Below are 24,035 nucleotides of genomic sequence, written 5' to 3' on the forward strand. Positions count from 1 at the left end.
ATATATATATATATATATATATATATATATATATATATATATATAATATATAATGGTTATGATAGTTAAGGCAGTTCATAAATGTTCATATTTACATACATACAAAACTACTATGTAAGAGTACAGAACTAACTAATTTTATTAGAGAAATAAAGACTTGTTACTAAAATTATACTTATGGATGGTATGAGGCTTCTTAAACTCAAATACATTTATAACTTTCTCTTGCAACCATGTTTGAAATCTATCATCAATCAGTGTATTAACATGAAGCCGGCAATTGGAAATAAAATTTTCAGTCATACAAATAGTTGCAACCCCAGACAACTGCGAACATATAACTCCACAAGTCATATTAAGTGGTGCATTAAGAGTCAAAAGCATCCATTCCTAGTACTTGACAGTTAAAATATCGTTTTTTATCCCAAACTTTAGTTATGAAATTGATGATTAATCAATAGCAATATCAAAGATGGGTCCTGTTTATATAAACCATTACGAGTATTGAAAATTACAAATACTGAGACATATTGCATTGACATTATGCAATAATATATCTCTATTATTCAGTTCAATCATATTAGATAATCTATACAAATGTGTACATACTTTCATACCTAAGTCTACCTTTGTAAGAATTTAGTTGTACAATGTAAATACGGTATGAATTGGTAATGCTAGGGCAATAATTAGCACCAACTGGATGGATGCCTCTTATACCGCTCATTTTTTTATAGAAAGGGTATGCTAAATAACCGAGCAAATACTTAAATACTAATAAGCGCGCGTAAGACCATATGCAATTAGCAAGTGCGTGTAAACAACTCGTTTTTCACTCCTGCGGATCATGAGACTTTCGACAGTATCACGTGACTGAAAATATTAAACCCGATGTGGTGCGGATATGCAAAACCAATTCCACTAAGAGTTTTATTATGAAAAGTAATTAACTGTAATATTTTACAGTTCTAAAAAAACACTTGACAAATTACTAAGTCTTTATTTAGTATGGTAGAGTAAGCTATAAAGTGTTGTATCCATGTTGAAATAAATCTCATTTTCCTCTGCAGTGTTCTCTCTTTACATGCAAAATCCAGGCACGACCTACGGATAACAATTCTGTTTAACAGTTTCTAATATACCCGAGCTTCCACTGGCAAGGAAATTCGATCAACGCCATTCCACATTTCCGATTCCCACTAAGTTTCCCAAGACAAAGACACCGAACTTTGCCGACCCGTGAAACGAGAGAGAGGAGTCGTCCTTTGCGTGTGCATGACCGCGTGAGGTTGAGTTGCGGCATTCAGGTGGTTCAGGGTAGGGGTGAGGGAGGGGAGTTGGGGGGTGTTTGGCCTCGGGGAGATATTGTTGTTCTGAAGTTGACGCAGTGTTTGGGCGTTACGTCACTTGGTCAGCGCCCGGTAGTATCTGGTATCTGTCGTGTCAGAGAGCAGGTCACTCACGGATCTGCTTCCGTTCGTGGGCTGTGCGGATATCGCTTCGAAACGAGGATACTATTCATATTTTTATATTAATTCCAGTACTATATTTACTTGTAATTTCGGCTGGTGATACTCATCGAAACATTCTGAAGTGCATTTGCTTTATCTGGGTTCTTCTTCTAGGTGATATAACTGAGGTGCTGTAAGTCTTTCTTCTAGGTGATATCATACTAAGTTTTGGTGAATTGAATACCAGGAATGGGCATGAGGAAAAAACAGATATTCTGTCACAAAGAAAGTGTGTGCTGTGTGAACTGATATAATTCTGACTATCTGAAATTGAGGATTCTTTTTAATTAACGAGTTGTTACTTTCTGACACAAAGAAATGACAAAAACTAACTGCGTTCGGGAGTGGGTCTCATCCAATGTGATCAAAAGGTAAGTATTGATATATACTATCAATCAAATTTCTGTTGTGGGTTCTCGAAGAACTATCATAATATATGCATGCATACACTACACGCACACGCACTATATATATATATATATATATATATATATATATATATATATATATATATATATATATTATATATAGTCGCCTACGTAGGTGCAGGTGTGACTTTTTTTATATTTACAAATATCAAATCACAAATATCGTTTAATACCTACCTCACAAATTATATAAGTTACACCTAAAGGGAATTATAATTGAGAAGTACTTCGTCCCCGGCTGGTTTCGAACTGCTGCCTAGTTTGGAAAAACAACGACAGATAGTGACTTTTATCTTAAGGAATAGCTCAACAAGGCGTTAGACTTTCGGGTCTTAATAAGCCTTTTATGAAGAAGCTGCTAACTTAAATGCCTTTTTCTTAGCTAACTGCAAACCACCACAGTGGTCTACCAATCAGGTACATGTTTGCTAGGTTCGTGGGTTGCTCTCATCTAGCAGTCTTCTAGTCCACCCAGCTACAAATAGGCTGCCAGCCCAACACCCTTCCCCGTCCTGGTTCTGATCCATGTGGGAATCAAACTTAGATTTTCGCAGGTAAAGGAAACCTAAACATTTGTACGCATCACTTAAGGTTCCTTGCAGTGTCCCTTCGGCCCCTAGCTGCAACTACTTTCATTCCTTTTACTGTACCTCCTATCATATTATCTTTCTTCTATCTTACTTTCCACCCTTTCCTAACAATTCATTCATAGCGCAACTGCGAGGCTTTCCTCCTGTTACACCTTTCAAACCTTTGCACTGTCAATTTCCGTTTCAGCGCTGAATGGCCTTAGTTGCCCCAGTGCTTGGCATTATGCCTAAAACCTATAAATCAATCAATCAAACCTAAACATTGGACGGCCAGTAAACATACAGTGTGTCATTTTGATATCCATAATGTCCTCTGAACTTCTCGATTTCTTCACACTTTGGAAACCCCTGTCACTACAGAGCCTAGATCCAAATGAAGAAAGAAATGAAGTTATTCTGCTGTCCGGGCTAGATTCGAACTCGCATCGGGGGTATCAGAACGAGGTAAAGTTAACTACTTGACCACAAAGAAAGGTATAAGTCCATTCCCGCTCATTTGCACATATATCTGTCGATTTCAAATACATTCACTAGAGGTGGAATTTAATCGTTTCCCGCTTTTTTTTCTTTTTTTTTTATCACATCCCAGATGCAAGTTGGAATCTGGCCCGGGTGTCAGAATATCATTGCTTTCTTCATTTGGGTTTAAGTTTAGTAGTAGCAAGTGTTCCCAAAGTGAGAAGGAATCGAAAAGCCAATAGGGCATTGTGGTTATTAAAAATTCGTGTGCCTCCGGAAAAAATTGACCAGTAGATTCTGAGAGTGCACATATAGTGTATGTATTTCTTCCCTTAAAAGCCTTTTTAGTTTTCTGTTAAAGAAAGATATTGAGAAGACTATTTGTCTGTCCGTCGGCACTTTTTCTATCCGCCCTCAGACCTTAAAAACTACTGAGGCTAGAGGGCTGCAAATAGGTTTGTTGATCACCTACTCTCCAATATTCAAACATACCAAACTGCAGCCCTGTGACCTCGGTAGATTTAATTTTATTTAAGGCTAAATTTAGCCATGATAGTGCGTCTGGCACCTGTCCGTGGCTGAAAGTTTCATGGGCCACGGCTAAGAATTTCATTCAGCATTATACGCTGTACAAAAAACTCAATTCTTCTGCGCCTTTTTTTTGTTATACCAGTTTCCTTTTTGGAAGGGTTGCTGAGGGGTGCAGCCTTCGCGTTTCTCGGAAATTTTTTAGGAAAGATGATGCCATAGCCTCGCATTGATCCGAGCAGGTGTAGCTAAGACAAGATATACATATATATATATATATATATATATAATATAATATATATTATATATATATATATATATGTAATGCTTAATTTACTGTAGCTTTGGTATCATAATCAACTTTGCTAAAATCTACGAAGCTGCTCAGTGCGTCATTAAAAGAAGACACTAGAAAATACAATATAAAATCATGGAAATTTGTAAAAGGACGTTCGTACCCTTTTTAGGAGAGAGAGAGAGAGAGAGAGAGAGAGAGAGAGAGACATTCTCCACTGAAGCGAAGACTTTTAATCTCCAATGTACATGATAAACCCAAAACCCCCAACCACCATTCCAAACAACCCTCCCCAACCCCACCCCCACCCCAACCCCCGGTTCAGTGACGACGTGCGTGTCAAGTCACATGATCAAAGTAATAGAAAATCATGTCAACAGGAATAAAAGTCACGTTGTATTAGTTCTGTAGCTCTTTTAACATCATGAAATGGTTACTTATCAAACTGGTGCTGGTATTAAAACTCACAATGCTGCAATCAGCGTTACAGATCAATGATGTGTATTTTTAATGTTCTTAACAAAGACGAGAGAGTATTTACCTGAGGAAATACTTAAGAAATGAGGATAGCGTCTGCGCTGACTACTTCCAAGAGATAGTGCACATGCGAACAAGTTGCAGATAAAATTCACGGCAATAGAAAGATATGTGTATAATGGCATAAAAAATCAAATAACCCCATTACCAAGATTAAAACGAGATAGTGTTTTTGTAAGGAAAAGACTAACAATATATGTAGTAATTTTACAATGGCGTCATAAAGAGTGGTGACTGTAATGACTAAAAATTAAATAATGTATCGACAAAGACCGCATTTAAGTAAAAGGTTGGTGTATTATCTCGAAAAGCCAATTGTATCCTTAAAGTTATTGTATTTGCAACACCACAATTATTAAAGAAAGAGGTGGTGAATCTGCCAAAGCAAGGATCAGGGGCAAAATTGAGCACTTGTAATGGGAAGACTGAAGAAACTGTATTTAGAATAACTAGATTCAAGATAGAGGTAGTGTCTTTTTCTCGCCAGGATATTATTTTCTTGTAGTGATAAGCGTCATAAGAAAAAAGTGCAAGGAAGTTCAGAGGTCAAGAAGGCATTGTGGCGATTGAAACAACATGCATTGATATTTGGTGCAAGTAAACTCTCTCTCTCTCTCTCTCTCTCTCTCTCTCTCTCTCTCTCTCTCATCTGCTCTCTCTCTTCTCTCTCAGGCAATTGTCATATATATATATATATCTATATATATATATATATATATATATATATATATAATATATATAGAGAGAGAGAGAGAGAGAGAGAGAGAGATATATACACACACACATTATTTATATATATATATATATATATTATATATATATATCTATATATATTATATATATATATATATATATAGTATATGTGTGTGTGTGTGTGTGTGTGTGTGTGGTGTGTGTGTATTCTCTCTCTCTCTCTCTCTCTCTCTCTCGTCCTCCTCTCTCCTCTCTCTCTGCTCTCTATACATACATATATATATACATACATATATATGTGACAATTGCCTATAATACTTTAAGAATACCTAAAATTTTCCGCAGCAGAACTCGACTATTATGACAAATATTCCAAGGTTAATTATAATTACATTTAGCAATAGAAAGGATGGGATGGGGAATCTCGCATGTCCACGAAACATGATATCACGTAATTAATTTTATTCTTAAAAGTTCACTCAGTCACGTAACTTGAATAAAATACGGTATATCTGGGGATCGTGCTTTACATAATGCAAATCATCGGGATTACCGAATCTTAATGGGCTGTTTTAGATATAAAAACTGCATTAAGAAGATATTTTGTGCGATGGTGTTTCTCCTTTTAGGGAAATTGAATTTGACGCATTTCAGCCAAAAGGGAGCGTACAAAATGAAGGTTAATGGCATTAAACGTGCTTTTGGTAAAGGTTACTTCGTTGCCTATAAGTGTATTAAGATACTCCGAGGCTGTGAAAGTTCTCTAGAAAGTTATTTCATCCTAGAGTTGATAACTGAAGATCAAATGTGACTCATGTTATCACTCGATTCCCCCAAGAGGTCATCCTTCTACGTGAATACTGAGCCAAGAAGTCATCCTCCTACGTGAATACTGAGCCAAGAAGTCATCCTCCTACGTGAATACTGAGCCAGAATCATCCTCCACGTGACTGAGGCCAAGAAGTCATCCTCCTACGTGAAAACGAGCCAAGAAGGTCATTCCTCCTCGTGATAAACTGCCAAGAAGTCATCCTCCTACGTGAAAATACTGAGCCAAGAAAGTCATCCTCCTACGTGAATACTGAGCCAAGAAGTCATCCTCCTACGAAAACTAGCCAAGTCTCCTCCCAGTGAAAACTGAGCCAAGAAGTCATCCTCCTACGTGAAAACTGAGCCAAGAAGTCATCCTCCTACGTGAATACTGAGCCAAGAAGTCATCCTCCTACGTGAATACTGAGCCAAGAAGTCATCCTCCTACGTGAATACTGAGCCAAGAAGTCATCCTCCTACGTGAAAACTGAGCCAAGAAGTCATCCTCCTACGTGAAAACTGAGCCAAGAAGGAATTCTCCTACGTGAATACTGAGCCAAGAAGTCATCCTCCTACGTGAATACTGAGCCAAGAAGTCATCCTCCTACGTGAATACTGAGCCAAGAAGTCATCCTCCTACGTGAATACTGAGCCAAGAAGTCATCCTCCCACGTGAATACTGAGCCAGAATCATCTCCCTAACCGTGAAAACTGAGCCAAGAAGTCATCCTCCTACGTGAAAACTGAGCCAAGAAGTCATCCTCCTGTGGAACTGACCAAGAAGTCATCCCCCTACGTGAAAACTGAGCCAAGAGAAGTCTCCCCCCACGTGACATACTGAGCACAGAAGGCCAATCCTCCAACGTGAAACTGAACCCAAGAAGGGATTCTCCTACGTGATGACTGACCAAGAAGGCCATCCTCCCACGTGAATACCCGGACCCAAAAGGGATTCTTCTACGTGAAGATGAGCAAGAAGGCTCTCCTCCACGTGGAATACGGAGCCAAGAAAGGCAACCACTCCTACCGTGAGATCCACTGAGCCAAGCAAGGCATTAACTCCCACGTGAATTACCGCGCAAGAAGGTATACCCACCACGTGAATACCTGAGCCCCCCCACGCACCGGCATCACGCCAACGGATACGACCCCAAGAAAGCGGATTCCTACGGAATGACCTGAAGCAAAGGAAGCCTCCCCTCATCCTCCCACACCAACGCGAATAAGAAAGCAAGAAGGACTATCCTCACATGAATAGAGCCAAGAAGGTATCTCCCCACACCGTGGAATACCTGAGCCCAAGAAGCGCACCATCCCTCCACGTGAAATACTGAGCAAGAAGGCATCCAATCCACGTGCAATACTGGAGACAAGAAGGTATCCATCCTAGTGAATTACTGAGCAAGAAGGTATCTCCACGTGAAATACTTGAGCCAAGAAGGCATCCTCACGTGAATACCTGAGCCCAAGAAGGTATCCTCCCACGTGAATTACTGAGCCAAGAAGGTATCCTCCTACGTGATACTGAGCCAAGAAGGCCATCCTCCCAACGTGAAATACTGAGCAAGAAGGGTTCTCCTACGTGATGACTGAGCAACAGGGATTTATCTACGTGATGGTGAGCAAGAAGGTATCCATACCCAACGTGGGAATACGAGCCAAGAAGGTATCATCCCACGTGAATACTTGAGCCCAAGAAGGAATCCCCACTTGACCATACCCTGAGCAAGACAATGGCCAATTCCTCTCCACGTGCAATAGAGCCCGAACAGGGGGAATTCTCCTACGGTGATGACTGAGCAAGAAGGGCATCCTCCCACGTGAACAATGAGCCAAGAAGGTTATCCTCCTACGTGAATACCTGAACCAAGAAGGGCATTCCTCCCACGTGATACGAGCAAGAAGGTATCCTTCCCACGTGAATACTGAGCCCAAGAAGGCATCCTCCCACGTGAATAATGACCAAGAAGGGATTCTCCTTACGGTGATGGACTGAGCCAAGAAGGCAATCTCCCAGTGAATACTGAGCCAAGAAGGTATCCTCCTACGTGAAAGACTTGAGCCAAGAAGGCATCCTCCCACGGAATACTGAGCCCCCAAGAAGGTACTCCCAGTGAAACTGAGCAAGAAGGCATCCTCCCACATGAATATGACAAGACGGATTTCTACGTGATGACTGAGCAAGAAGGCATCCTCCCACGGTGAATACTGAGCCAAGAAGGTATTCCTCCCACGATGAAAGAGCCAAGAAGGTATCCTCCCAGTGAATAATGCGCCAAGAAGGCATCCTCCCACGTGAATACTGAGCTAAGAAGGCATCCTCCCACGTGAAATATGAGCCAAAGAAGGTACTCCTCCTACGTGATAACTGAGCAAAGAAGATCTCCTCCCAGGGAATACTGAGCCCAAAAGCACCCCCCACCGCGATGCACACACGAGTCCAAGTAAGGGACTCCTCCCACGTGACCTACTGAGCAGACGCGTTATGCCTAATACGTGAACACACACTGAGCCAAGAAGGCTCCTCCACGTGATGATTTACTGAGCCAAGAAGGAATCCTTTCCACGGGTGAATACCTGAGCCCCAAGAAGGCATCCTCCCACGTGAATACTGAGCCAAGAAGGGATTCTCCCACGTGAATACTGAGCCAAGAAGGCATCCTCCCACGTGAATACTGAGCCAAGAAGGTACCTCCTACGTGGAATACTGAGCCAAGAAGGCATCTCCCAGTGAATACTGAGCCAAGAAGGATCCTACCACGTGATACTGAGCCAAGAATGCATCCTCCCACGTGAATACTGACCCAAGAAGGATTCTCCTACGTGATGACTGAGCCAGAAGGCAATCCTCCCACGTGAATAATGAAGCCAAGAATGTTCCTCCTACGTGAATACTGAGCAAGAAGGCATCCTCCACGGAATACTGAGCCACAAGCAAAAAAAAAGGTATCTCCACGTCAATACTGAGCCAAGAAGCATCCTCCTCCACGGAATAAAGACCAAGAAGGATTCTCCTACGTGATGAAAGAGCCAAGAAGGCATCCTCCCACGTGAATACTGAGCCAAGAAGTATCCTCCCACGCGAATATGAGGCCAAGAGGTATCCTCCAACGGAATATGAGCCAAGAAGGCATCCTCCCACGTGAATACTGAGCCCAATGAAGCATCCTCCCACGGAATATTGAGCCAGAAGGTATCCCCTACGTGAATACTGAGCCAAGAAGGAATCCTCCAACGTGAATACTGAGCCAAGAAGGAATTCTCCAACGTGAATACTGAGCCAAGAAGGTACCTCCCAGTGAATACTGAGCCAGAGGCTAGTCTCCTACGTGAATACTCGCAGCCAGAAGGCTCCTCCCACGTGATACGAGCAAGAAGGGATTCTACTACGTGATGACGAGCCAAGAAGGCATCTCCCACGTGAATACTGAAGCCAAGAAGGTATCCTGCCCACGTGAATACTGAGCCCAAGAAGGTATCCTCCCACGTGAATACGAGCCAAGAAGGCATCCTCCCACGTGAATATGCCCAAAGAAGGCATCCTCACACGATGAATACTGACCCAAGAAGGATTCTCCTACGTGCAGAATGAGCCAAGAAGGCATCCTCCACGTGAATTACGAGCCTAAGAAAGGTATCCTCCTCACGTGAATATGAGCAAGAAGGACATTTCCTCCCACGTGAAATACGAGCCAAGAAGTATCCTCCACGTGAATACTGAGCCAAGAAGCATTCTCCCACGTGGATACTGGACCAAGAGCGGATTCTCCTACTGAGACTGAAGGCAAGAAGGCATCCTATCCCACGTGAATACTGAGCCCAGAGGTATCCTCTACCGTGAATACTGAGCGCAGAAGGCCTCCTCCCACGTGAATACGAGCCAAGAAGGGAGCTCCCACGTGGAAGAATGAGCCAAGAAGCATCTCCACGTGATACTGAGCAAGAAGTATCCTTCTACGTGAATACTGAGCCAGAAGGTATCCGCCCACTGAATACTGAGCCCAAGAAGGCATCCTCCCACGAATACTGAGCCAAGAAGGGCATCCTCCCACGTGAATACTGAGACAAGAAGGGATTCTCCTACGTGATGACGAGCCAAGAAGGCATCCTCCCACGTGAATACTGAGCCAAGAGTATCCTCCCACGTCGAATACTAGCCAAGAAAGGATTCTCCTACGTGATGACGAGCAAGAAGGCCTCCTCACGTGAATACTGAGCAAGAAGGCATCCTCCCACGTGAATACTGAGCCAAAGAAGTATTCCTCCTAGGAATACTGAGCAAGAAGGTATCCCTCCCACGTGGAATACGAGCCACGAAGCATTCTCCACGTGAATACTGAGCCAAGAAGGTATCTCCCACGTGATACTGAGCCAAGAAGGAATTCTCCTACGTGAATACTGAGCCAAGAAGGAATTCTCCTACGTGAATACTGAGCCAAGAAGGGATTTCTCCTACGTGATGGGACTGAGCCAAGAAGGCATCCCCCACGTGAATACTGAGCCAACGAAGGTATCCCCACGTGAATACTGAGCCAAGAAGGTATCCTCCCACGTGACTACTGAGTCAAGAAGGCATCCTCCCACGTGAATACCGAGACAAGAAGCATCCTCCACGTGAATACTGACCCAGAGGGGATTCTCCTACGTGATGACTGAGCAAGAAGGCATCTCCCACGTGATACGAGCCAAGAAGGTATCCTCCTACGTGAATTACTGAGCCAAGGGAAGGCATCCTACCACGTGAATACTGAGCCAAGAAGGTATCCCTCCAACTTGAATACTGAGCCAAGAAGGATCCTCCTACCGTGAAATACTGAAGCCAAGAAGGCAGTCCTCCCACGTGAATACTGAGCCAAGAAGGATTCTCCTACGTGATGGACCTGAGCCAAAGAAGGCATCCTCCACGTGAAATACTGTACAGCCAAGCAGGTACCTCCAAGGTTGAATACCTGAAGCCAAAGAAGGTTTATATCCTACCCCGTGAATACCGAGCCACAGAGGATCCTCCCACGTGAAAAATACTGAGCAAGAAGGCATCCTCCAACGTGAATACTGACCCAGAAGGGATTCTCCTACGTGATGACCTGAGCCAAGAAAGGCATCCTCCCACGTGAATACTGCAGCCAAGAAAGGTATCCTCCTACGTGAATACCGAGCCAAGAAGGCATCCTCCCACGTGAATTACTGAAGCAAGCAAGGTATCCCCCCACGTGAATACCTGAAGCCAAGGAAGGCATCCTCCCACGTGAATACCCGACCAAGAGGGATTTCCTACGTGATGACTGAAGCAGAAGGCATCCTCCACGTGAATACTGAGCCAAAAGAAAGGTATCTCCCTACGTGAATACCTGAGCCAAGAAGCATTCAATCCCACGTTGAATCGAGCCAAGAAGTATCCTCCACGTGAATACGAGCCAAGAAGGCATCCTCCCCAAGTGAATTACCTGACCCAAGAAAGCGGATTCTCCTACGTGGAATGACTGAGCCAAGAAGGCATTCCTCCACGTGGAATACCGAGCCAAGAAGGTCCTCCTCCACGTGAATACTGAGCCAAGAAGTATCCTCCCAGGAATACCTGAGCCAAAGAATTGGCATCATCCACGTTGAATACTGAGCCAAGAAGGCATCCTCCCACGTGAATACCTGAGCCATAGAAGGTATCCTCCCTACTGTGAAATAACTGATCCAAGAAGGTATCCTCCCAAAACGTTGAATACTGACCAAGAAGGCATCCTCCCACGTTGAATACTGAGCCAAGAAGTATCCTCCCACGTGAATACTGAGACCCAAGAAGGGTATCCTCATACCGTTGAATACGAGCCAAGGAAGGCATCCTCCCACGTGAATTAACTGAGCCAAGAAGCGGATCTCCTACCGTGATGGACCTTGAGCCTAAGAAAAGGATTTCTCCTAACGTGTGAGTGAGCCAAAAGGAAGGTATCCCCCACGGAATTACGAGCCAGAAGGGTATCCTCCACGTGGAATTACTGAGCAAGAAGGAATCCGCCACGGTGAATACTTGAGCCAAGAAGGCATCCATCCCACGTGAATACTGAGCCAAGAAAGGGATTATCCTAACGTGAATGATGAGCCAAGAAGGCATCCTTCCACGTGAATACTGAGCCAAGGAAGGTATCCTCCTACGTGAATACTGAGACAAGGAAGGCCAATCCTCCACGTGAATACTGAGCCAAGACGGTATCCCTCCCACGTGAATACCGAGCCAAGAAGGCATCCTCACGTGAAAATACGACCCAAGAAGGGATTCTCCACGTGATGACCCTTGAAAAAAGCAAGAAGGAATCCTCCCACGTGAATTACTGAAGCCAAGAAAGGTTTAATCATCCGACGTGAATACTGAGCCAAGGAAGGCCAATCCTCCCACGTGAATAATGAGCAAGAAGGTATCCTCCCACGTGGAATAGGAGCCAAGAAGGCATTCCTCCACGCGAATACTGAATACCAAAGGAGGGATTCTCTACGTGATGGACTGAAGCAAGGGTGAAGGCATTCCTCCCCACGGGTGAATATGAGCCAAGAAGGTATCCTCCCAACAGTGAATACTGAGCCAAGAAGGATCTCCCAACGTGGAATACCTGAGCCAAGAAGGCATCCTCCCACGTGAATAACTGAGCCCAAGAAGGCATCCTCCCACGTGAATACTGAGCCAAGAAGGTAACTCCTCCTACGTGAATACTGAGCCAAGCAAGGCTAATCCTCCACGTGAATACTGAGCCAAGAAGGCATTCTCCCAACGGAATACCTGAGACCAAGAAGGTTCCTCCCACGTGAAATACTGAGCCAAGAATAGTATCCCCTACGTGAATACTGAGCCAAGAAGGGCATCCTCTCACGTGAAAATACGGTAGCCAAGAAAGGGATTCCTCCGAAAACGTGATGACTGAGCCAAGAAGGCATCTCCCACGTGAATACTGAGCCAGAAGGTATCCTCCCACGTGAATACTGAGCCAAGAAGGATCCCACGTGAATACTGAGCCAAGAAGTCATCCTCCTACGTGAAAACTGAGCCAAGAAGGCATCCTTCTACGTGAATACTGACCCAAGAAGGGATTCTCCTACGTGAGACTGAGCAAGAAGGCATACTCCCACGTGAATACTGAGCCAAGAAGTATCCTCCTACGTGAATACTGAGCCAAGCAGGCACCCTCCCCGTGAAAACTGAGCCAAGAAGGTATCCTCCCACGTGAATACTGAGCAAGAAGGCATCTCCCACTGAATACTGACCAAAAGAAGGGATCTACTACGTGATGCAATGAGCCAAGAAGGCATACTCCACGTGAATACTGAGCCAAGAAGGTACTCCTCATACGTGAATACTGATGAGCAAGAAGGCCTCCCCCACGTGAATACTGAGCCAAGAAGGATCTCTACGTGATGACTGAGCCAAGAAAGGCATCCTCCACGTGAATACGAGCCAAGAAGTATCCTCCTACGGAATACTCGAGACAAGAAAGGCCTCCTCCACGGGAATACTGAGCCAAGAAGCTATCACTCCACGTGAATACGAGCCAAGAAGGGATATTTCCTCCCAACGTGAATACTGAGCAAGAAGGATTCTCCCACGTGAATATGAGCCAAGAAGATTCTCCCCGTGAATACTGAGCCAAGAAGGGAATTCCTCCCAACGTGAAATATGAGCCAAGGAAGGGGATTCTCCAACGTGAATACTGGAAGCCAAGAAGTTCATCCTCCAACGTGAATAACTGAGCCCAGAAGGCATCCTCCCACGTGAATAATGAGCCAAGAAGTCATCCTCCTACGTGTGAAATACTGAAGCAAGAAGTCATCCTCCTACGTGAAACTGAGCAAGAAAGTCATCCTCCTACTGAAAACTGATGCCAAGAAGTCATCCTACTACGTGAATACTGAGCCAAGAAGGGATCCTCCTACGTGAATACTGAGCCAAGAAGGGATTCTCCCACGTGAATATTGAGCCAAGAAGGGATTCTCCCACGTGAATATTGAGCCAAGAAGGTATCCTTCTCCGTGAATACTGAGCCAAGAAGGAATTCTCCCACGTGAATACTGAGCCAAGAAGTCATCCTCCCACGTGAATACTGAGCCAAGTAGGCATCCTCCCACGTGAATACTGAGCCAAGAAGGAATTCTCCAACGTGAAAACTAAGCCAAGAAGTCATCCTCTTACGTGAATACTGAGCCAAGAAGGCATCCTCCTACGTGAATACTGAGCCAAGAAGGAATTCTCCAACGTGAATACTGAGCCAAGAAGGAATTCTCCAACGTGAATACTGAGCCAAGAAGGAATTCTCCAACGTGAATACTGAGCCAAGAAGGAATTCTCCAACGTGAATACTGAGCCAAGAAGGAATTCTCCTACGTGAATACTGAGCCAAGAAGGCATCCTCCTACGTGACTACTGAGCGGAAGTAAAGTATAATTATAGAACACGCCTTCTATAGATTATCTCGCCTTCTTCCCGTTTCCTCCATAGGTTAACGCACCGAGGAGGAGGCAGGTCATCGATTTCCGGTTGAGAACGACCATTTTACTAGGATGAACTTCTGAATGGTTTATCGACATCGCATCCACCATTCAAATACTAGAGCGACGTAATATGACCGCCGCTACAACTCCTCGACTTGCTAAAAAAAATTAATTCCAAAGGTTTTTCGAAATTATCAAAACAGAAGAATACGATGGCCACGTCAAAATCCTACTTCGAAATATATTTACATTGAAATAAACGATCGTTATAATATAATTGTAATAGCTATTATATAGCTATAACTAAGAACGATTTACTTCTGTTTATGGAACTTTGCACCAAGTGCCGTAAGGCTATCGAGACAAAAAATAAACTGACGAATGTACATACCTCATAATAATATTTTTTTTCCTTTTTTATTACACAGAACATAATATGAGGTGTTTTCGCTGAATGGCTGACTATTCCTGGCGTAATAGATGCAAGCATGAGACATAGAAAGGCCAGTCACTAACCTGTAGCACTGACGTGTCAGTGTCAATAACTAAAGTATTTGTCGTAAAGATTTATATAAATCAACCATAAACGACGCCGGTACATATTGAATGATAGTCCTCATTAGAAAAAGACTAAATATCGTAGTAAAATTTGAAGCAATGAAAAAGTACATTTCTGCATTACGTTTAAAATGTAATGCAGAAATTTTACAATGACTGCAAAAAATATAACAAAAAAGGCCTTATTCAAGGGAGAGGTGGAGAATTACTTCGTCATACCAATGTACAATTAAAGTGAGTGTATTTGCAACAGCAAGATTAAAATAAAAAAACAATCAGACTGAAAGGTTATCAAATCCAAAGCAATACGAATATAATGGACATTAATTACATTACCAGTCTCCATTAATCACCCGCGACCTGTAAGCCATGATTTTATATTTCGTGTTTTCTGCAGCAAATCTAATATAACAGAAGAGTGTCGTATATATTAAAAATAAGTCTCATTCTTTTCTCAGTCATGAGGAAGGTAAAGGTGGGGTAATTAAGTTGCCCGTCATGTCACTCTTGCATGAAAAGAAATCGACTTTGCTTCGCTGACAAGGACAGTGCCAAGTTAAATGCAAATATAGCGAAAAACGAACAAACATCGGTTTTTGTGGAAAGAACAAATCCTCCACCGAGTATGAGGCCGGCATAAAATCACTACTTGTCAACACTGGCCTAATCCAGAATTTCTCCCACTGATATTGCGAAGACAAATAGGAAAGGAAAGGGCAAACAGACTAGAGCAAACGGTTAAAACACACACACATGCGCATACACATACACAAGCAAAAATCGTCTGCTAACTCGATAGGTGTTTGACTCTTTTTTTTGTGTGTGTGTGTAATTTCTCACACATGCAAGTACAATTTGTCTCTAATAGTCGACAGTTTCTATTTGTAGATCTCGGCAATAAAAAAAAAGAAACATCGCATGCATGCTAGCAATAATTTGCAAATGCTGAGTTCTTAAAGCCAGGAATTCAACAGCAAAACATATTTCTGCAATATCGCTGACGTCCTTGTCTTGTTGATTCGGCTCGTGAGTAAACATTGAGAGTTGAAGGCGTTTTAAAACAATGTGACTTTTCTTTACTTAAACTCACTCTTATGATGGACACAAAGATTCAGATTTGGATTGGCTATTCAATTTTCCGTCATTTCTGTATTATTCTTCCGCTCCGAAATCTAAACTGACTGTGATATATAGACCTTATAGAATTTTAGCATTCCAAAACAAGGCATGATCCGATCTCCAGCTTACTTGGAGGGCGTACTAAAATCTACGGTCAAATGGCGTGTTGTTTCACCAACGAAAATTAAAATCAATACGGTATATTTAATTAGAAATAATTGTTTTGTACTGTCTAACTTGCACATTACTTATTTCTTACATTTTCATTCTAATAAGCACATCATAAATATCCTATCCTAAAATTCCTGTACCTTTAACTCAACGCGAAACACTTTTTTTCCGACCTTTTAAGGCTTTTCCATAGGGCTTCCCTATCCCCCCAAAACAACAACAACAACAACACCAACAAAGTAGTTTGTAGGCTTACTCCCCCGAGTAAGCGAAAATGAGATGAATTTTTAAGGAAACCACCTAAGAGGTAGGTTTGGCCAAGCTTATTATAGAACCCTTAAAGTGATGTAAGTTTCGAAGTAAGCAATCTAATATGGAGGAGATGGACACAGAGGTTAGCTATATCTTCTGGAGACCGTTAATAATGACGGATATGGTACATGGAAATAAAACCAGAAAACAAAAAACACCAACGATAGATGGAGTAATTTCTCTCATAATCCACCAAGCGACTTTCGCTCGGTTATTAACCTTTTCAACAACAACAACAAATAAATTAATAAATAAAATAAAAATTGTACAGAAAATGGAATAGTAAGTAATTCTGTGTATCTTCAAAGGAGAGCATCTACTCCCAAGACTGTGGAGGTATGTGGCACAACTATATTCATAGTTATATATATACTAAATGCGGCTTCTAATCCCAAAAGCAGCATCTCTTTAATCATACAGAGTATACAGTTTAAAGGCTGGGATCTTGAACACTTAAATACTTTCTTCCACATTAAATTCTTCCTTAGCAACCTCGCCTATCGACTCCTTTTACTACCTGAAGTCATGTATTCCAACTGAGCTTAAAATAGCGAACAATGCTTTTAAACCAAAACTCCTAATTGTATTCATGCCAAAGAAACGCACCTTTTTGATGTTTTCGGGTCTCGCGGCATTCCTTTTGAGTTCATAAGAAATAACCTCTCTCACTCAATTTACCTTTTAGCCATCAGGCTTCACTGCAAAGTAATCCAATGGAACGAAAGGACAGTAAATGAATTATGAGGAAGTTTCAGGCCAACGTGCCGGGAAAAAGCAGGTGTTTCTATAGAAGTTGGGGTGCTCGACATGCACGCCCTTCAACTGCCCATTTTTAGTTTCCTGTAAAAGAAAACTGTTGCGATGACTATTTGTCTGTCCGGCCGCCCTATCATCTTAAAAACTATTGAGGCTAGAGGGCTGCAAATTGGTACGTTGATCATCCACCCTCCAATCATTAAACATACCAAATTGCAGCCCCCAGCCTCTGTATTTTTTTTTTATTTATGGTTAAAGTTAGCCGTGATCGTGCATCTGGCAATGCTAGAGGTGCCAGCCGCCGATGCATCTTCACTTGACCACATCTGGGGAGCAACTGAGCGCTACCCGGTCGTGGCTGAGAGTTTCATACTGCAGCACATCGAGAGTGTCATAAAGCCTTATAAGCAGTACAAAAATATCTTCGGCGCATTTTTCACTTGTTTTATTACTGACTGAAGCAACTACGCAGTTCTTTGTGGATACTGGGTCATATCATCCCAGATACAACAATAAGATTTATTACAGAAGTTGGTGGGTTATACAAAAAATGTTGTCAAATCTTGGCCTATGACTTTATATGCTGGTTGTCCAAAGTACTGGACGCAAGTAGCTTTCGCGGGAGGGTACAAATTACACAAATTCGCAATTACTGGCTGATTTTCTCTTACCTATTTACATCTATTCTTATATCTCGCTTTTACGTCTCTTTTTATGAATATGAGCAGTCAATTCAGCACAAGGTTGTTAGACATATCTATAGTCCTCTAGTATTCCCACTTGGCTAATAATAATAATAATAATAATAATAAAATAATAATAATAATAATAATAATAATAATAATAATAATGGACATCAGGATGGAGTTTGGAATAGAAAAATGCGCCTTAGTCAACATACAAAAAGGCAAAGTAACGAGAACTGAAGGGATAAAGCTACCAGATGGGAGCAACATCAAACACATAGATGAGAGAGGATACAAATACCTGGGAATAATGGAAGGAGGGGATATAAAACACCAAGAGATGAAGGACACGATCAGGAAAGAATATATGCAGAGACTCAAGGCGATACTCAAGTCAAAACTCAACGGCGGAAATATGATAAAAGCCATAAACACATGGGCAGTGCCAGTAATCAGATACAGTGCAGGAATAGTGGAATGGACGAAGGCAGAACTCCGCAGCATAGATCAGAAAACCAGGAAACATATGACAATACACAAAGCACTACACCCAAGAGTAAATACGGACAGACTATACATAACACGAAAGGAAGGAGGGAGAGGACTACTAAGTATAGAGGACTGCGTCAACATTGAAAACAGAGCACTAGGGCAATATCTGAAAACCAGTGAAGACGAGTGGCTAAAGAGTGCATGGGAAGAAGGACTAATAAAAGTAGACGAAGACCCAGGAATATACAGAGACAGGAGAATGACAGACAGAAAAGAGGACTGGCACAACAAACCAATGCTCGGACAATACATGAGACAGACTAAAGAACTAGCCAGCGATGACACATGGCAATGGCTACAGAGGGGAGAGCTAAAGAAGGAAACTGAAGGAATGATAACAGCGGCACAAGATCAGGCCCTAAGAACCAGATATATTCAAAGAACGATAGACGGAAATAACATCTCTCCCATATGTAGGAAGTGCAATACGAAAAATGAAACCATAAACCACATAGCAAGCGAAATGCCCGGCACTTGCACAGAACCAGTACAAAAAGAGGCATGATTCAGTGGCAAAAGCCCTCCACTGGAGCCTGTGCAAGAAACATCAGCTACCTTGCAGTAATAAGTGGTACGAGCACCAACCTGAGGGAGTGATAGAAAACGATCACGCAAAGATCCTCTGGGACTATGGTATCAGAACAGATAGGGTGATACGTGCAAACAGACCAGACGTGACGTTGATTGACAAAGTCAAGAAGAAAGTATCACTCATTGATGTCGCAATACCATGGGACACCAGAGTTGAAGAGAAAGAAAGGGAAAAAATGGATAAGTATCAAGATCTGAAAATAGAAATAAGAAGGATATGGGATATGCCAGTGGAAATCGTACCCATAATCATAGGAGCACTAGGCACGATCCCAAGATCCCTGAAAAGGAATCTAGAAAAACTAGAGGCTGAAGTAGCTCCAGGACTCATGCAGAAGAGTGTGATCCTAGAAACGGCACACATAGTAAGAAAAGTGATGGACTCCTAAGGAGCAGGATACAACCCGGAACCCCACACTATAAATACCACCCAGTCGAATTGGAGGACTGTGATAGAGCAAAAAAAAAAAAAAAAAAAAAAAAAAAATAATAATAATAATAATAATAATAATAATAAATGGTTTTTGGCCCAATATGCGCAATCTCAATAAATGCTTCTTTCAAAAGAATTTATAATTGTTGCAATGAAAGGATACTTTGTCTTTACGTCATTTTGGAAAAAAACACGAAATATTAAAGAGAGAGAAAAAAAGAGACAACAGAACAATTTGGGTAAATAATCTTATTGCAGGAAAGAATTCCTACACTTGAACATGCCAGCAATAAGTATCAAGGAAAAGCATAATAGGCATACTCAAATATTACCTCCGGTCGGCACATGAAAGTAACGGTTTCATTATGATAATGCGTTTGCACTTCTAAAAGAGAATAATCGGAAACTTCCATTAACAAAAGGATGTCATTTACAGTCATAACGACTCTGGAAATTGTTTTAATATTTTTTTTGGTCTATGTCATATAAATAAATAAATAAATAAAATAAATAAATACATATATACATACATATAAAAACACACAATATATATATATATATATAAATATATATATTAATTAGTATATATAATATAATACATATATATAATGTATATATATATATGTACTATAAAAATTTGTAAAAAAAAAACCCCCCAGTGGAAAGGGGCCCTCTGATGGTAAAAAATATATATATATATATATATATAAATATTAATATATACATATATATATATATATATATATATATATATATATTAATATAATTATATTATAATATAATATAATATATTATATATATCATATATATAATGTACCGTTGAGCTCTGAATGGTGTAATATCTATATTATCTATAATTTAGATATATATACATAATATATATATATGATCTTATATCATATTCTATATATATACTATATATATATAATATATATCTTCTATATCTATATTATATATATCCCTATATCTTATATCTCTCTATCTGTATATATATATCTATATTATATATATAGATATATATTATATATATATAATATAATAATATATATATATATGTATATATATATATATATATATATATATATAAGATAATATATAATATATATATATTATCATCAGAGCTCACTGGGTACAAAAAGAAATTTCTAACAATTAAAATGAAAACATTTTCACAACTACTTAAAACCTTCCTCTCTCTCTCTCCCTGCCATCCTGGCCTCCAGCGAGACCCTGCGAGAAGAATCGGATACAAAGGACACGGGAAACCTCTCGGAGGGGCGGAAGGAGGTGAGGAGAGGCCGGGCGGAATTCGGAAGGGCGAGGTCGTGCGTGCAATACGGCGTCTCTTGGTCACGAGGGGACAAAAGCGGATCTCTCTCTCTCGTTTTGGGGGGAAGGAGAGGAAAGGCTTTTCCCGTTGGTGTTGGAAAGGATTTTCCTGCGGGATGGGGGTTGGGTAGGGGTTAGGATGGGAAAATATTGGGGAGGGGAACGGGGTGAGAAAGGGTGAATGAGGTAGTGACCTTGGTGGAGTGAGGGATGGAAATCTGAGGGAAAAGAATATGTATTTTACGACAGAAGAATCTAAGGGGAGTGAAACACGTACAGACCAAGGTCAAGCGGCAACATAAGGGAAATATAATGATAATAATAATAATAATAATAATAATAATAATAATAATAATAATAATAATAATAATATAGATGAGATAATACACGAGTCAAACAGGTAGAGACGAAGCAACAGCAACAACGACGGAAACATAATAATAATAATAATAATAATAATAATAATAATAATAATAATAATAATAATAATAATAATAATAATAATAATAATAATATAGGTAGCAGACCCTCTCTGAAGCATGAGGTATTGAAGGTGACAGCTGCACTAGCTGCTTAATTGTATATATCATAGTTTTCTCTATCTTTCCCATAACTGATTTTTCAGGGTTACCGGCAGAATGCAGTAAATCGAAATATAAGAAAATTTAAGACAACGATTAGTCGTTCATACCTCTATCTGAGAATGAAACGTGAACGAAAGGGAGACAAATAAAATGCGACAGTGCTCAGGTAAAAAAAAAAAAAAAAAAAACAATTATGATTATGACTACAATAAAAAAAATATTTTTTCTTATGATGAGACAATTAAAATACAAACGAGAGACGTAACTTTAAAAACACAAGGAGAGAGAAATAAAAAGAAATGAGAGGGAAGAACGAGAGGATAATATAACCTCACGCATACGGAGGTAGGTGAGGAGGTTATGCCAAGCTCAAGTATCGATTTAACCCCTTCCCACCAGCAGTGACCTCAAACGCCAAGTGAGCGATTCATTGATATTCGCCATCTCACGCATGAGTAATTTAAATGTGGGTTGTGTTGTCCGTAGAGTTTTTCATCACTTCATTGTCACTGGAAAGTGAAGGGAGAATCGCATCGTCAAGGTCTTTCCGTCCCTTTTTTTTAGTTTTCTGAAAAGAAAACTATTGTGCCAGCTTTGTCTGTCCGTCCTCGCTTTTGCTGCCCACCCTCAGTTCTGAGGCTAGAGGGCTACGAATGTTGATCATCCACCCTCCAATCATCAAACATACCAAATTGCAGCCCTCTAGCCTCAGTAATTTTATTTTATCTAAGGTTAAAGTTAGCCATATTTGTGCGTCTGGAAACGATATAGGCCAGGCCACCACCGGCCTGTTGTTAAAGTTTCATGGGCCGCGGCTCATAATGCATTATACCAGAGAGAGAGAGAGAGAGAGAGAGAGAGAGAGAGAGAGAGAGAGAGAGAGAGGAATAACAATCAAATTAAACTTCAATTCTGTCTCATTATCACTACTGATATGGATTGCAATACGCCTTTTAATGACTGAAAACTTGAGGGTCCATAGATATTTAAAAGAAATGCACAATATATAGATAAAAAAACGTATACCTGATCTTATACAGACCAACCAAGGCCCGTCACAACATCAGACTACGGTATACATCAAAACCTCGCATAAAAAAGAGAAAGAAATACAATGGAAAAACTCTTCTCAGGTCAATGTTCTCCGAGAATTCTTGAAGCTCCAGAGCAATGTATTATTGATAAATCATAAATTCTTTGAAGGACACACTCATCCCCGCGAACTCCAATTGCGAATGCATGGCGTGTCGCAAAATCCTTCGCATATAATAATGCGCGTCATTCTCAACAGAAAATTACTAAGTGGCGACTCAGTTATTTACAAAACTTAAGATATGGATCTCTCGAACATTTCAATTACACGAGACAATGTTTATAGATCGTTCGAGGCCTATGCAATTGAATGGAACGTCAGAACGTCAGAATTAAAAGATGTAATGTTTATGAATCGAATTCCGCGGAACAGAAATGAATCACATTTATGGACCGATCGATTCTCCTGATGTGCCGTTCATGACGAAGCTCACTAATCATTCTGTCCTCCCGAGGAAATGGCGTGATTCTCACGAAGAGTTCATGAAAAATGTTTACAGAATTGTTCTAATCCTCTGAAATGACGAAAAACGTTTAAGATAAATGCATCTATTCAAGCTGCTAAATCTTTTAAGATAAATGCATCTATTCAAGCTGCTAAATCATTTAAGATAAATGCATCTATTAAAGCTGCTATACCTGTCTTGAAATTCGACGACATACTTCGCGCAGTAAGAATACAGAAAAAACCAAAACAGGTTTATAACAAAATAAAAACAAAATACAAATTCTTTGCCAAGTCTTCTTCTCATGTTATAACCATATTTCTTACCAAAGCAGGTCTATTACTTCTACCAAATCACTTCGTTCCTTGTACTTCCGTCCCCCCCTTTTTTTAGCGTGTGACCTGGGAAGGTCATTAGGAGGTCCGTCCCTGTGACATTCTAAAAAAAATACTCGGTCCTAGTTTAAATCTACTGTTAAGTTTCACCGACGGATTGCTGGACTTCCACGTAGCAAGGCGTGTTAAAACCGAGTATTTTACTCGTCTTAGGCAATCAACCGTATGCTTTCAAGCACGACACAATGTTTGAAGAGAAACGGTCACGAAATTAAGCCATAACGGTGCAAAAGATGCTTTTAACTCTGACAGAAAAAAGTATATAAAAAAATATGAATTGGCAAAGGTAACCTTCAAAATGTGCAGTACAACGAGATACCTGCAAAGCCGCATGATGAATACACGTGTGACCTATATCTTCGTTTATGTAGGTACGTGACTTCATTAATGCTTAGCCAGGTCCGATATTCTAGAGATAGGTTTCTGACATTTTAGAAAATTACAGTACTGGGGAGCTGGCACATAACGGCGCACGCCATAAAACCGTCTGAAAATGACTGAATAGCGCAACAACACGAAAAATATAAATACACCTCTCAATCTATTTAGATTTATGAAAAGGCATAAAATCAAAGAGTAGGCCTTTCACTGACACCCATATTCAACTCTCTTCAAATAATAGAAACATTTAGAAAATGTCTCTAAATTAAAAACGAAAAAATGTTGCTGGTATCTATTGCTGATTAAATAAAAA

The 24,035-nt window shown here is 40.9% G+C and overlaps 1 protein-coding gene across 1 annotated transcript in view; it reads left to right on the forward strand.

Moving 5' to 3' along the window:
* The first annotated feature begins 1,476 nt into the window (after positions 1–1,476).
* The window catches only part of LOC135212574 (facilitated trehalose transporter Tret1-2 homolog), a 31,164-nt gene continuing 8,605 nt past the window's right edge, over positions 1,477–24,035 (forward strand). Inside the window, exon 1 of the mRNA XM_064246118.1 lies at positions 1,477–1,882. The gene's annotated coding sequence lies outside the window, so the exon portion shown is untranslated. The remainder of the gene's footprint in view (positions 1,883–24,035) is intronic.

Source organism: Macrobrachium nipponense, chromosome 41 (genome assembly GCF_015104395.2).
Source record: "Macrobrachium nipponense isolate FS-2020 chromosome 41, ASM1510439v2, whole genome shotgun sequence".
Taxonomy (NCBI): domain Eukaryota; kingdom Metazoa; phylum Arthropoda; class Malacostraca; order Decapoda; family Palaemonidae; genus Macrobrachium; species Macrobrachium nipponense.